The following is a 16,904-nucleotide window of genomic DNA, read 5'->3' as shown; positions in this document are numbered from 1 at the left end:
TCCCTTCAAATGGCGGCCTCATTTGATGTCTGTCAGATACGGGGTATAAAGGCCTGACCTCTTCACTCCAACTAGAAACATCCCTGAAACATCTTCCCAGTTCCAGAACTACTCTGAAGTAGTTGATTGGCTGAAGCCTCCCCTCCAATGAAACTATATCACAGCTTAATTTCTACCTTTGCCTAATCTTGCTTCCTTCTCCTCCTTTCCAAAGGAATTGATCCCAAGTGCATTCCTTAATAAATTTCCTGTGTCTCAAATTTTCTTAGCATTGCTTGGGGAACACGAATTGTGACATCATTCATTAGATAATCTTTATTCCATAAATGTAATCGAGATAGTCTTTTTATACTTTCATTATCCTTTGATCATATGTTTTTATGCCTTTGATCATGTTAATTCTCAAACCTTGATTCTAATCACATCCTTCAAGAATCTTTCAGTCTCCCTTTCTCCAAAGAAACCCACAAGCTAACTCCAAAAACACTAATCTTATTCCTGGATAGAAGTGTTTAAAGCCCATCCAGTAAACTTTTGATTATATTCAATTTTTCTGATTATGTACAGGATATAATTTCTCTCAGTTTCTTCAGGTACATTTGACTTTTTTCCATAATTAGATTGAGTTTGGAAAAGACAGACTACCATCTCCACATTCTTTTAAATGCCTGATGGCTAAAGATGGTTCACTATATACTTGCTCAGTAGTGGAGCTATAGAAACTTTCAGAGTCTCCAGAGGACACTCTCTTTAGCTAGAATGCCCATCCCCCTAGCAATGGCCTGAAGAGGGCCTCCTGGAGAATTTGAGAGCCACAGAGAAAAACAGATCCTTTTTTTTTTTTTTTTTTTAAGTTAATGTCAGTCAGGTAGAATACCTGATTTTTCCTTTGACAGACATTTGTCAAGTTTTACACAATCCATCCAGGATAGCATGCTAGATATTGTTAAATGTGATCAAGTGAACAAAACATGATTCCCGCCCACCCTCAGAGTCTTATCATTAGGGGAACCCATTATTTAAATATCCAGATTGTGAGTTATTTGGACATTCTCATATATACAAAACTAAAAGGTAAAATTTTATTTTCTTTTGACCTGATTAATTTTGATTCTTTTGAAGAAGGATGGGGAAGAATCTAGCATAGCACAGGCTCTGGAAGTAAATATTACAGCTGAGGTAAATATAATTAAGATCTACTGTAAGTTGGAAGAGAAATGCATTTAGCTCCACTCCACTCCTCTTCCCCAGGGGCCTCCCTAAATAGTAGGTGCCGATACGATACAGTTTATTTTACTTTCATTGAATAGAGTTATACAGAAAGCATGAGAAAGAATTAGGTAAAATAACTGCCTCTTCCTGTCTTTCACTTGCATGAAAACAATTTCCAAATGTGTGTAGTTACACGTTTCCTCTGCTTAATTACCTAGGGACAAACTTGAGATTCTTTTGAAACAATTTCCCTTAAAAATGTTATTTTGTTATGTGCAATTCACCAACTTTCTCCTTTTATATGCTTTTCCACTCTGCTATTTGTAATTCCCCTTTTTCAAAGAGATTAGTAATTTCTCATAAGTGTGAGCAGAGAAAAGCCAAATCCAGGGATTTCAAAGGTTTACAATTTCAGGTATTGATGGTATACTACTATCTAATGACAGCAGAGCAAATTGTGTCTTTCTGAAGCATAAATATATATGCTACAATTAAACTGTATTATAGTGCTCCTTCTTCACATTGATGTTAGGACCACCACTGCATTTGAAATACTCATTTGAAAAATAAAATAAATTATTTTCTCTAAGACATAATATCACTGCTTCTTAATGGATAAAAAACATATAGTTATAAAAATTATACAGGCATACCTTGCCTTAAAAGTCCATTTTGTGAAATAAGGATTTTCAAATTATAAACTAGGGAGAATCTGCTTAGTTGCTAATAAGAGAATTGATAGAAGAGTCCAATTAAAAAGTAAGCTTTTAGTCTTCTATTCCAGTCAGGATGTCAAAAGAGAGAGGCTTCTGATTATCACTCTAATATGAACTCTAAAGAAATGAAAGAAGTGAAATGGAAATATGGCTTCCAGGAAAGTATCAAAAAGATAGTGAGACAAACTGATGAGAATTAAGTCTCTCATGACCTCTAGTATGTATGTATGGATGTGTGTGTGTGTGTGGTGAGTATGAAGTGGAGGAAGGTGTTGCATCCTGAGGCAATGGCTGATCTGATCATGCAGTGACAGTAACAACTTTTAGTTCCTGCTTTTGCTTCCAGACAATCATTGTGTCCCCTTTATTGTAAAATTCTGTACCTATAGAAGGAATCACTTGTTCTGGTGCTATATGTGTTCAAGACAGCATCAAGGAAACATAAAAACCTTCATCAGGTGTGAGGAACTAACAGGAGTAAAGAAATGTGGACTATTCTACATTACTGTTACAGTTATATCTCTATTTCTTCCTACTCCCAAGGATTATATAAGTATAAATTACATGACTACTTACTCTCAAAGGTGTTTCTTCCTAAAATGTAAACTTAGGAGTTTCCATCAGAAGATGGAAATGATTCTGAGATTGATTCCTAAAACAGATGAGGATAATAGTACATAACATAAAGGCCCATTTTATAAATGAAATGTGAAAATCTTAACAAGACATCAATTTACCAATTGCAAAACATCATGATCAAGTAAAGTTTATATCAGGACTGCAAGAATACTTCAAAATTAGAAAATTCATTGGTCAGATTCATCACATGAATTGACTAAAAAAAAGTGGCAAAAAATATTTCACTAAATTTAATCCCTGGTTACAGCTAAGAAGAGAACAGAGGAGAATAGGGGAGATCATTAATTTGATAATGGCAAGATACTAAATATCTATAACAAATATTATAGTTACTAGAGAAACTAGGTGCATTCCATTTGATATTGATAAGAAAAAAATGACAAATTTCACTGTTATTGAAGAGGTCCTGATCAAAGCCATCAGACAAGAAAATAATATATTCATTAGTCTCGGAAGAGGTAAAATCATTGTTATTTTCAAATGATATGGTCATCTATCTAGTGAATATACTATAATCACAGGTTTACTAGATGTAATATCAACCTACAAAAAATACTATTGTCATACATCAGCAACATTCAACTAGAAAAGATTTTTAAAAAGATGCCACCCCTAATAGTAACAAAAACTATAAAGTATTTATGAAATAACTGAGAATAAAAAAATCTTTTTCAGAGAAAACTTTAGAACTCTAGTAAAAAACATAAAAGGAGATCTGCGTAAATTGAGAGATTTTTATGCTCTTAAATGGTGTGCGTTAATATAATAAAGCTATCAATTCAAATTAAACTAATATAAAAATTCTTTAAAATTTAATGAATATCTGATGGGCACATGGATAATTAAGTAAACCTCTTATAAGAAGAACTAATTTGGTATCTTTTTAGTTATTTATAGTTATCTTTTTAGTTATTCAAATTTATGTTTATAAAAATTCGATATTATTGTAAGAACAGACAAATGAACCAAGGGAAGTGAAAAGGAAATTTAAGAGACAGACCAGACAAGGTAGCATAAAAAAGCATTAGAACAGATTATCTAGCATATTGTGTTAGGAAAATTAGCTCACTATATGGAGAAAAGTAAAACCAGGTCCTTTTTAAGCATCACCTATAAATGTGAGTGTAGAAGGATTAAATTTATCAATAGAGAAAATAATTTACATGCAACTTTTCAGGTCCATACCCTTTTCATCTAAGTGAACCACACATAACAATGCCATTATATGGTGATATGGTGTTTTGTGTGAAGCAACAGTATCACTCTTGGCTTATTTAAAACTCATAACAATCTAGGAAGTAGATATTCAATATCCCAGTTTACAGCTAGGCATTCTCGGGATCATAGATTTAGTAATGAGTTGTCATAAACTTCTAAGCAGGAGAACTGGGATATAAGCCCACACTGCTTGGTCTCAAAGTCTTCACTCCTGAAAGGAGGGAAATATTTTAAACAATTATACAGACCTGAAAAGATGCCATTACATGCATTAAGATACTTGTGTGAAATGTGTGCCTTATAGGTATATCAAATTTATATATTAATCACAGCACAGAAAAGTATCTAATCGAATATTTTCGAACTCTAATTATAATATTTAATCTTCATTCTGATCACTTTCTTTCATTTTATCACTTGTCTCTGAGACAGAAAGCAGCCTAGACACTCTACAAAGTTTGGAAATTTTCTAGACTTTATCGTGTAGGAAATCTGTAATGATAATAATTGCTTTGACAATTCTTCAAAAACAATTTTTTTCTTTTCAAGGATGAACTACCTTCTTTTTACTTGATTTCTTAGCAGTATTTGATTTAAACACTGCTTGAAATTTCTGACACGCTTCTTCTCAGTTTATCTCTTACAAATCTGTGCTCAATTCAGAGGCCCCAGTTGACCTTACAACATATCATTATAGAGTAGCTGCTGGGCTTGAAACTTGTCATCAGTTTAATTTCCTTTGATTCTCCTCCAGAGAGTTAGTCATATAGGCAGATGTTGGCTTAGCTTTAACTAGGGGAAGAGGCAACACCAGATTTCTCTGACAATAGAATAAGGCTTCTCTAAGCTCCCTGGCTGACATTCAACCGCTGAGAAGAAAAGCATTAATAAAATATTCTGAAAGTAAAATCTTTCCTCTACAAGGTAAATAATAACTACTTACATGTTGTTGTTAGGTAGCTCCAAGGTCTTTTACTATTTATTTATCCAGAGTCATTCTTTATTTGCCAAGGACAAATATAAAATTCTATGTAGAAATTGCTTCCAAATAAAAATATACACAACATATATTATATTTAAATTATTTATATAAATGTAGCTGCCTAGGTAGATTGACTTTTTATTGAAAATCTTCTAAAAGTCTCTCTCTTTCTCTCTCTTTGATTTGAGTGCATTTCATAGACTCAAATCTTACATCGGTACTCCTTAATAGAATATTTTTTATCTCAAGGTCAGTACTATAATTTTGTTTTGATTAATTTAAAACTGTTAGCAATAGCTTCCCATTCTTATTTTGATAATATCTGTGTTAACACATGTCCATATATGTGAATATTAGTAAAGATATTAATATATGAAAATACACACACATATAAGCATAGTTTTTCATTTTTCTATTAAAGGAAGTTTTGATATAATGATCAAAAGTCATAGACATGAAAATGAATTATATTGCTTGTTTAAGAATAAAAGGTAAGAAATTGATTTAAATATTAAATTTGATAAAAGTGTTTTGGGAATAATAGAGCATATATTACTTTCTTAGCTTAAGGAGAATATAATAACTTAAGGTAACTACTAGCAATAAAAGTTATCAATAGACTTCTGAAAATCATAGATTCATTTACTGTGTCTCGTTTTACCACTGACAAGGCATAAGTATATTGGCATAATAAAATGTTCACCTTAAAATAAAGGAGTTATCACTTACTGTTGGTTCTCAGAGCAAGGTAAAGTATCTGCTTTACCTGTAGGAAGAAGGAAAGTAAAGAGAGAAGGTTAGAGAGGTATATGTACATTACGCCTGTTTCCTGTCTTTGGCAAATACCGTTGTGCAAGGAAATCTAAGTCAACAAGGTCTGAAACAGGATTTGTCATACCAATAGTTTCAAATTTCATAGCTGGTTGTCTAACTACAGGTTTGGCTGTACATTGTGATTCTCTTCATGGCTTTTAAAAATAAATTGCTAATTCAAATTTAGCTATTGTACATTTACTCTTTGGAGCTCATATACTGTTACCATGTATCCACACTTTAGCCAATCACTACTTTGACAATTCTTAACCAAATTAACCTTTTCCTATCTGTTTAAATTAAATTTATTGGGTGACACTAGTTAATAAAATTAAATAGATTTCAAGTGTACAATTTGACAATACATCATATGTGTATTGCGTTGTGTGTTCACCACCCAAAGTCGAATTACCTTCCATTAACATATATTTGACTCCCTTTACCCTTATCTACTTCCCTTTCCCCCACTTCCCTCTGATAACCACTAAACTGTTAACCCTGTCCATGAGTCTCTGTTTGTCTTGTTCGTTTGTTGCTTTCAGTTTTATATCGCATATATGAGTGAAATTGTATGGTTCTCAATGTTTTTCAGTCTGATTTATTTCACTTAGCATGATACTCTTATAATCCATTCACGTGTTACAAATGGCAGTATTTCATCTTTTCTTATGGCTGAGTAATAGTCCATTGTATATATGTACAACTTTATCCAATCATCTATTGAAGGACATTTCCGTGAAGGTTGTTTCCATGTCTTGGACACCATGAATAATGCTGCTATGAACATCAGGGTGCATATATTTTTACTGATAAATATTTTTAAATTTGGGAGTAGATACCTGGAAGAAGGATTGCTGGGTCATATGGTAATTCTGTTCTTAATTTTTGTGGAAACTCTATAGTATGAGGGTTCCTTTTTCTCCGCATCCTCTCCAATACTTGTTATTACTAGTCCTGTTGATAACAGCTGTTCTAACAGGTATGAGATGGTATCTCATTATGGTTTTGATTTGCATTTTCCTAATACAGCGATATTGAGCATCTTTTCATATGTCTGTTGGCCATTTGTATGTCTTCTTGTGAGAAGTGTCTGTTCAGGTCCTCTGCCCATTTTTTAATTAGATTTTTGTTGTTGTTGTTGAGTTGTATGAGTTTTTTGTATATTTTGGATATTAGCCCTTTATCAGAGGCATTGTTTGCAAATATCTTCTCCCATTTATTTGGTTGCCTCTTTGTCTTGTTAATGGTTTCTCCTGTTGTGTAGAAGATTTTTAGTATGATATAGTCCCATTCATTTATTTTTGCTTTTACTTTCTTTGCCTTTGAGGTCAAATTCATAAAATCCTCCCCAAATTCAAGGTCCATGAGTTTAGTACCTATGTTTCTCCTACGCGATTTATTGTTTCAGGTTTTATATTTAGATCTTTGATCCATTTTGAGTTAATTTTGTTATATAGTGACAGATAGCAGTCTAGTTCCATTCTTTTGTGTGTGGCTTTCCAGTTTTCCCAGCACCATTTATTGAAGAGGCTTACCTTTTTCCATTATATGTTTTTGGCTCTTTTGTCAAAAATTATTTGTCCATACATATGGGGGTTTATTTCTGAACTCTCCATTCTGTTTCATTGGTCTGTGTGTCTGTTTTTCTGCCAATATCATGCTGTTTTGATTATCATCACTTTGTAATATAATTGCAAGTCAGGCAGAGTGATAGCTCTGGCTTCGTTCTTTTTCCTCAGGATTGCTTTGGCTATGTACGGTCTTTTTTACTTCCATGAAAATCTGATGATTTTTTTTTGGTTACATTTCTTTAAAAAATGCTACTTGGATTTTGATGGAGATTGCATTAAATCTGTATATCGCATTGGATAATAAGGTTATTTTAACTACGTGGATTCTTCCAGTCCATGAACACAAAATATCTTTTCATTTCTTTGTGTCTCCTTCAATTTCTTTTAATAATGTCTTATAGTTTTCAGTGTATAGGTCCTTCACATGCTTCATGAAGTTTATTCCTAGGTAGTTTATCCTTTTTGTTGCAATTGCAAAATAAATTTATTTTTCATTTTTTTTCTGAAAATTCATTGTTAGTGTATAGGAATGCTATGGATTTTTGTATGTTGATTTTGTACTCAAACTGTACTGTCTTTGTTTATTATTTCTAATAGGTTTTAATGGAGTCTTTAGGGTTTTCTATACAGAGTCATGTCATCTGAAAAAAGTGACAATTTGACTTCTTTCCCAATTTGGATGCCTTTTATTTCTTTCTCTTGCCCAATTGTTCTAGCAAGGACTTCCAACACTATATTGAATAAGAGTGGTGATAGCAAACAGCCTTGTCTTTTTTCTGACCTTGGAGGGAAGGTTTTTAGTTTCTCACCATTAAGTATGATATTAGCTTAGGGTTTGTTCTATATGGCCTTTATCATGTTTAGATATTTTTCTTTTATACCCATTTTATTAAGCGTTTGAATCATAGATGAATGCTGTAACCAAATTATTCTCATTACGACATTCGTGTTTTCAAGATTATTTCTGTATGAATGAAGCTAAGCTTATCATTTTCTTGAACTATAGAGAATACAATATGTTCTTACAGCTATCTAAAATATTCATTAGTAAACTGTTGGACCTTATTGTTTTTGAGAATAATTTCATACTTTATCTTTATAAATGCAAGGTCACTGTGCCTTTTGAACTGTAATGGTAAAAGACCCCATAACTTGGTTGTATTTCTAAGTTTTAAATTCTCTCAGTAGTAAAATTTATTTTCTAGTTGTATGGAATTCAGCATAACATTGATCTACATTACATAGTAAATTATCATCATTTAATTCTGTTCATCTATAGAAGGCTTTATGTAATCCTTGTGGGCTCGTTTTCATACCTCAAAAATAAAGGAAGGTGAGACATAAGAAGAGATGAAATACTATCATTTGCAACAACATGGATGGAACTCGAGATAATCATGCTAAGTGAAATAAGCCAGCCAGAAAAAGTTGAAAATTACATGATATCACCTATATGTAGGATATAAACCCTCATGGACATGGACAATAGACTAGTGGTTACCAGAGGGTAGGGAGAGCGGGGAGGGCAGATGTAAATGAGGTAAAAAGGATCAAAAATGTGGTGACAGAAAGAAATCTAACTATCGGAGGTGAACACACAATGTAAATATATATATGCCTTACTGTTAAAATGTACAGCTGAAATTTATTGAATTTCATTAACCAATGTCACCATAAAAAATAAATTAATTAAAAAAAACCCTGCTAAACATAAAAAAATAAATAAAATAAAATAAAATAAAATAAAAGGGGATGGACTACCAATATCAAGTTCTCTTTACCTCTAAAAAGTAATGATTTTAAATACTGAGTTTGTATAAATGAAGGGTTATAAATTAATAAATCACAATTAGTACATACATAGCATTAGCAGGCATTTCTGGGTACTCATGTTAGCATGTATATTGCACTATGTGGTGCACATTTCAAATAATTGCTAGGGCAAAAATGTGCTAAAACAGACCAGTGCCTATGATGTGATATCAACAAAATATCATTTAATGATAGTTAATTAATAAGTTAAATAGTTGAATATTACTCTAAAAGTTCTTTATGATAGTTTAAAACTCAGGATAGATTTTACCATAACATTTTAAAAAGAGTGCTAACCATTCAGCTGCCATGTCTCCAGTTAATCCCTAAAATGTATTTTACCCCATGATATGTGATATGTGACTTCTCAATACGCCGAATTAACCGCTAGGATAAAATCACCTTGGAATCATCATCTATGCAACCATTTTTTCTATGGGAGGATGTGTTTCATGGGCAAAAGCAGATCCAGAAATGCCCACAGCTCATGCTACTCTCTATTTAATGATATAATACTCTTAAAAGCTTGAGATTCGTGATATGATGGGCACAAATTAAATTTCTGTACCAAGGTATATTGGGAAATTATTTTTCTGTCCACAAGTTCTTACCTCTATAAATGGTAATAATATTATTTTATTTAATTGTGATAAAATGGGGTAATATATATAAGTTGCCTAGCATGTAGTAAGAATTTCTAAAGTGTTAGTTCCCTCCTATTTTATACACTTGTTTTCCTTTGTTTCTAGAAAAATTTCTCTCATACACTTGTAAGCTATGGGATTGCACTTGAATTTTATGACAGATGGTATGACTAAGTGTGAGAAATTACCATAAGAGAAGCGGATAGAAAAGTGTATAAAAGAGGAAAATATCTTTTTTGACTTATTATTACCACTTAGTATATGTTCTCTAATTTTATATCCACAGTTATGACTAAATGATCATTATGTGCACCATAATGCTCAATGCTCTAGATCAAAGTTTTAAAATCTGAGCACTGAATCATCAGTAAAAATAATAAACTCTTAGGAATTAAGGCATCTAAGGTCAATACCCAAACTAGGTCATAAATTCTGACAAATGAAAATGAATTTGATCTTCCCTCTGTAAATTTTGACATGTGTGATGGAACTGTGCCCAAATATCTGGGTATGAATATAGCTATCACTAGAATTAGTTTTGCAACAATTGATTAAGTATGTGGAAATTAATATTATGCACTCTATTATCTTTAAATATCTAGGATAATTATAATTGTGTACACAAATTATGAGTAGAGATTAAAATCCTTATTGTTGTTGAAAACAATGAAGAAGGAAGATAAATCTTTTGTTACTTGAGGAGCAAGTTTACAAGTTGAGACTCTTTTAAATAGTTAAAAGATGAGTGGCATAATTTTAATGATGACATATTTTACCTTTGACAAATAAACAGAGTAGTATTTACTCATAAAGAAAGCAAGAAAAAATTAGAAATTATAGATAAATAATTTGAAATTTAACTTCTTGGTGATGTTTTTCTAGGAATCTTGGCAATATTTTTTCAATAAACTTGACTATATCTATATGGTCAATTAGTACAGGTGTTTGTATTAATGCTGTTCTCCCTAAGGCCATGTTAAATTTATTAATGCAGTCTTTGATTAATGTTACCTAACAGAAAATGTTGAGTATACTTGACCATGAAAAAAGTATTGTATCTTAGAAGTGATGAGAACATTTTACAGTTAAATATGGTTACTTTCTGTTCTCATTCATCTTTCCTTCCTTATTGAACATTTCAAGATACATTTATCATTAAAAAGTTGATTTTTTGCTTTTAACTTTGTTTTTGTAGTATGAGTTTAACTCCTGGCTAGTTTAATTTTATAAATTGAAATTTTTGTAGTTAACAGTAGTATCTTTTGTGTATTCTCATGTGCTCAATTCTTTATCGATGCTCGAAGTAGCTGTTCTATTCATTCAAATGGTGATAACTTTTTCTTTGAGTTATCTACCATATTAATGACAAAAGATGGTATGGTAAATAATCTTCTCTTTTATTTTCAGTAAAAGTCACGATGCTATTTCCTTTATCTTTTAAAAGGATGAAATATTAAACTAATATTTAAATTAATATTAAACTAATATTTAAATTGATACATATTTTTAATTTACTTCATTTGGTAATTTTCTGTCAGAAGAACTAATAAACTATAAGCAGTCTTTTAGAATATATTTTAACATGAACTTCTACATCAGCTTTTTCCTGGTAGGAAGGGGGAAACTGTTGGGTCGCTATTGAAATCATATTAGAAGAGTAAATTCACTTTTGAAACGTTGACAGTGTTTTGCCATTGAGTTTTCTAACACTAGACCCTATTATGTCTTTCCAATTATTTAATTCTATTGAAGTATTTAGATCCTTCAAGAATATATAAAATTTTTCCTCAGGTAAGCTTTGAATATTTCTGGCTTAATTTATTCCCATGTTTTATTTTTTTAGTTGTTGTAAATGGCACTCTTTCTTTCCATTTGCCATTCTAAAAACTTACAATGGCAGGCACATTCGGTCTGTCTTTGAAACCTAAAAAATGAACTATGCTGCAAATAAAAAAGATAGTAAATATATATCTCTACCAAAATTACAGAATATGAATAAGCTTTCCCCTAAATACGATCTATGATTTATCTTGCTTTTTTGCTTGTGACTCCCAACTATTAAATAATCATGATAGTTGTATTGGTTTCCTATGACTGCTATAGTAAATCACCATAGATTTTTTGGCTAAAAAACAACAGAAATTTATTCCCTCATAGTTATGGAGGCCAGAGGTTCATAATCAGTATCACTGTGCTAACATCAAGGTGTCAGCAGGGTTATACTTTTTTCAAAGACTCTATGGGAGAATTTGTTCCTTGACTCTTCCAGCTTTTGGTGGCTGCCAATCTTCATTGATTTGTGGCTGCATTACTCCAATGTCTGCCTCCTTGGGAATACACAAGAGATAACTTGCCTCCTCCCCTTCTAACTGTAATCTTTCTCTCTCTGTTTTATAAGAACATTTGTGAAAACAATTAGGACTCACCCAGATAATCTGGGGTAATTTCCGCATCTCAAGATCCTTAGCTTAGTCACATCTGCAAAGACTCTTCTTGTTTTCAAATAAGATAACGATTAAAGGTTGCAGGGATTAGAACATGGATATCTTTGGGGAAGGGGGGGCAGAGGGAGGAATGTCATTTTAGCTTATACAATAGTCAATACCAGACTTATCCTATTAAAGTCTAGGTGATATCTGACTTCACCTTTCCTGCCATCTGAGCAGTTGAAGGAAAAATTAATTATAAGCTTGTTGTGATAGTTTAATACATTGCCAGAGAAAATTTTCAGGATCATATCTTCAGTTGTTCAGATGTTATAAGTGTGATCTGAACAAACCCATTGGAGTTCTGAACTATAGATCAGTATACCTCTTCACTATCTCAGGAGCACTAGTAACTAGTACAAAACAGTACAATCTAAATTTGAACAAACTTATACTTTGTATAGTTAGACAATGTAAATATATTGGAAAATATCTGTGCAAGGAGAGTAGCAAGATTTAATAAATTTTAATGAACTCTATAAAAGTGGTCAGAGTAGTCAAAAGTTTGAAACTGGTATAGAAAAATAATAAATTCCAAGGTATAACAATGAAAGAAAATGGATAAAATTTAACGGCAATGCCTCTTAGTTAGATCAAGAAAATAAAACCTAATTATTGTAAAGTCCTTTATGTTCATCATCAATATGTAAAACAAATTCTCTTCTGAGCAAGAGAAAAGAATATATCTAAAGACTAAAATCTCAGTGTCACCCTGGAATCCAGATGGCTTGCTTAATCCCTGGCATAAATTATATTAGAAACTGAATCATTACAATCTTCAAACAAATAAGAACATTTTTAATCCCACAGACAACTCCAATGAAAACAAAAGATACTGGTTTTATTTGTACCAACTCAGCTAAGACTAGAATTTTAGAGCAAAAAAGTGATTTAAACTCTGTAGGACAAAGATATTTGAATCAGAAGTCTCAGGAGGATCACAAAAGACACAGAGCTGCCCATGAGCCAGGCCTTATATCTGTCAAGTGGCCAACTTATATGGAGCTCCTTTTGTTTTTCTGTTTTTCTTGGGGGATGTGGGTGGATAGGTGAAGAAAAATTCATCTTTTATGCTAGCAAAAACTAACATGCTTCTTGTTAGAAGTAATATGTTCCCAGCTCTTCAAATATCAAGGAATAGGAAAGGTTCTTTAGTTATTAATAAATCCACGAGAAACGTATTCCATATGTTCTCAAGTGGGGAAAATTTGCCACGTGTTAAAGTATTGCCAAATTTCCTGTTGGTTATTAACCGTAACAGCTAGTTACCGAAAATCTATGCTTCCAGGAAAAAAATACATGAAAATATCCTAATAGATTTAAGTATATCTCTAAAGACAAAATTCTTAGTCTAAAAGCTCTGAGTATGAAATTTCAGATTCTGTTTCTCCATAAAAAATTAGTATGTAAATATGCTTTAAAAAGTGGGAAGAATTGCCATGCCATGTCGTTACCTCTTTCTTTTTCCTTTTTAGGGTATGTGTAGTTTGAATATTTGCTTTCAGTAGGGTATATGGAACTTAAGATTGGTTTTCAGTGGATAGGGTATAGAATGTGAAGTAGTATTAAATGATAAGTTCTTTTTTGTTCACAAATACATTAAAAATTCTGTCATGAGATTAACATGCAATATTAGTTACAGAAAAATTAGCAGGAACAGGAAAACATTGTTGCTATAGAGGACTACTTGTAAAGATTTTTTTTTCTGTTTTATCAACCAGACACTATTATTATATTAAGAAAAAAACCATCTCAGGAAACCTTATATACACTAACTTTATTGTCATGAGAGTTGTACTTGTAAATAAGAATATTTGATAAAAACGTACCTGGATATATGTCACTTAACACATCTTAATTACTAATGACTATTTTCTCTTAAAAAATCAGATGAAAATAGCCATTATTATATTGAAAATATTGACCAATTTCTTGAGTCATTTCATATGATTTGAAAAAATTTTAACCAATCATACTGCAAGTCCTTAAGTATTAGGTGTGGTGTAATGTAAATGAGGATAGAACATTTTTTTAGACAGTCAACCTTGGTGAAACAAGCTGCCATTTCTTTACTGACAGCAGTTGTGAAAGTCTAAACTGTTTCCTCAGCCAAGACTATTTTCTTTAAAGCTCTTTAAGTCCTTTGAATTCTTTATCTCCATGTTTTCTTTTTGCTCAATAAGCCGCAAATCAAATTTCACCTCCTAGTTCCTCAGCTATGTTGCTTCTACTTCATCTCCCTATTGCATTAATTTTGAATTTTTGTTGGGACTATTATAAGAATGATTAATGCTTCAAAAAAAAATTGATTATCTGTGTATATATATACACACATATATGTTATTAGAACACTTGTTTTTTAAAATAATATAATTATGTTCTTTTAATTAATATGGTAGAAATCCAGTGACATAATTATTGCTAATAATTTTCTGGGTGTCAAGCTACTAAAATTTCTCTAGATCTAATTAGGAAAATGCTCTTAATGTCTCACAAATAAGGACATGTTGCAAATAGAAACTAGGTAATCATTTATTTCTAACATAGTGACTCTTCTTTACCTTAGAAGGTGCTGAGGAAGACAGAGATAAACAAAATAAATGACAAGAGGGGGCTTATTTGTGTAAAAGAAGAAGAAGCGAGTAAAGGGAGAGAGGAAAATAGCTTTTTTATCCTCTATCATCTTCACTAGTATGTACAAGTTTCCTACTGGTGAGTGCATATTTCTCTTAATAAAAATTCGTAGGATATAATGATCAAATATTTTACAAAGACTTTCATGATTACATATTTCTAATTTTATAGTAAACTTCTTTTATAATGAGATTTCAATAGTACTTAGAAAAGCAAAGTGGGTCTCTACAATATCTGACACATTAACTTACTGATACTTGACATTCTTTATGTTTGAAATTCCCTTAAAAAAGAGCAAAGCTATTCATTATCCTATTGAGAGTAGACTAATGTAGCATGGATGGCCAAGATGCATTGAGAGGTGAATAGGTCAAACTTTTGGATTTAAATCTATGCTTGTCCCTTGATTTTGACCAGATAAGTCACTAACCTATCAATAGTATTACTAATTTCACAGGTTGTTATTACAGTAAGAAAAAGATATTTTAAAGCAGGTGTTTCATAAAAATATAATTTCAAATCAGAAAATATAGACATCTCTGTGAGAAATTATCTGTAATTTTTAATAGGTCAAACTTTTGGATTTAAATCTATGCTTGTCCCTTGATTTTGACCAGATAAGTCACTAACCTATCAATAGTATTACTAATTTCACAGGTTGTTATTACAGTAAGAAAAAGATATTTTAAAGCAGGTGTTTCATAAAAATATAATTTCAAATCAGAAAATGTAGACATCTCTGTGAGAAATTATCTGTAATTTTTACTTTGATAAAATAGTTTCTTGCTGTGCAAACCAAAAAAAAAAAAAAAAGAAGGGAAGAATCAATGACAAACCCTACAGAGAGTAATCTTTTGTCTAGAGAGAATTTCTTTATTCATACTAAAATAATATGGAATCCAGACATGAGAGCATTTGCTCTTTCTGCTCCTTCCGCCTGAAAAAACCTGCATTTATTCTCATCTTATCTTTCTTTGATGCAATTAAATCCCAGTCATTCTACTTGGAATCGTAGGTTAGGATAGAGAGCTGTGGACTGCAAAGAGTAAGAGTTCCCAGGGGCCCCACTGATGTTATTTAAAACACTGGGCTGCCTCCACATATGACAAACCTAAAGCTAACATCATACTCAATGGGGAAAAGCAAAAAGCATTTTTCCTAAGATCAGGAACAAGACAAGGATGCCCCCTTTCACCACTCCTCTTCAATATTGTATTGGAAGACTTAGCCACAGAAATAAGACAAGAAAGAGAAATAAAAGGTATCTGAATTGGAAAGCAAGAAGTAAAACTCTTGTTATTTGCAGATGACATGATACTATATATAGAGAACCCTAAGATTTCACCAAAAAACTGTTAAAATTGATCAATGAATTCAATAAAGTAGCAGGATATAAAATTAATTTTCAGAAGCCAGTGGCATTTTTATATACCAATGATGATCTTTCGAGAAGAGAAATTAAGAAAACAATCCTATTTTCAATTGCATCAAAAATAATAAAATATCTGGGAATCAAATTAGCTAAGGAGGTAAAAGACTTGTTCTCAGAAAATTATGTCACTGAAAAAAGAAATTGAAGAATATACAAATAAATGGAAGCATATATCGTGCTCTTGGGTAGGAAGAATCAACATCATTAAAATGGCCATATACCCAAAGCAATCTACAGATTCAGTGCAATCCCTATCAAAATATCAATGACATTTTTCAGAGAGCTAGAACAAATAATCCTAAAATTTATATGAAACCATGAAAGACCCCAAATAGCCACAGCAATCCTGAGAAAGAAGAACAAAGTTTGAGGTATCACACTATCTGATATTAAACTATACTTTAGGTCTACAGTAATCAAAACAGCATGGTACTGGCATAAAAACAGACACATTAACCAATGGACCAGAATAGAGAGTCCAGAAACAAATCATGCCTATAGCCTCACTTAGTATATGGCAAAGTAGGCAAAAATATACAATGGTGTAAAGACAGTCTCTATAATAAATGGTGCTGGGAAAATTGGACGGATACATGCAAAAAAAAATGAAACCAGACTGCCTTCTTATACCATATACAAGAATTAAAAAACTTAAATTTAAGACTCAAAACCATAAAACTTCTAGAAGAAAACATAGGCAGTAAACTCTCTGATATTGCTAATAGTAGTTTCTTTTCGGATATAT

General features: G+C 31.7%; 1 protein-coding gene across 1 annotated transcript in view; it reads right to left on the bottom strand.

Moving 5' to 3' along the window:
• LOC102879567 (cysteine-rich secretory protein 3) overlaps positions 1 to 16,904 on the bottom strand; it is a 34,565-nt gene that overhangs the window by 15,135 nt on the left and 2,526 nt on the right. The window contains exon 2 of the mRNA XM_006926454.3: positions 5,497 to 5,533. The gene's annotated coding sequence lies outside the window, so the exon portion shown is untranslated. The remainder of the gene's footprint in view (positions 1 to 5,496; positions 5,534 to 16,904) is intronic.

Source organism: Pteropus alecto, unplaced genomic scaffold (assembly GCF_000325575.1).
Source record: "Pteropus alecto unplaced genomic scaffold, ASM32557v1 scaffold7, whole genome shotgun sequence".
Lineage (NCBI taxonomy): Eukaryota > Metazoa > Chordata > Mammalia > Chiroptera > Pteropodidae > Pteropus > Pteropus alecto.
Note: the sequence above shows the minus strand (reverse complement) of the source record. Positions and strands in the feature narration are given on the sequence as shown.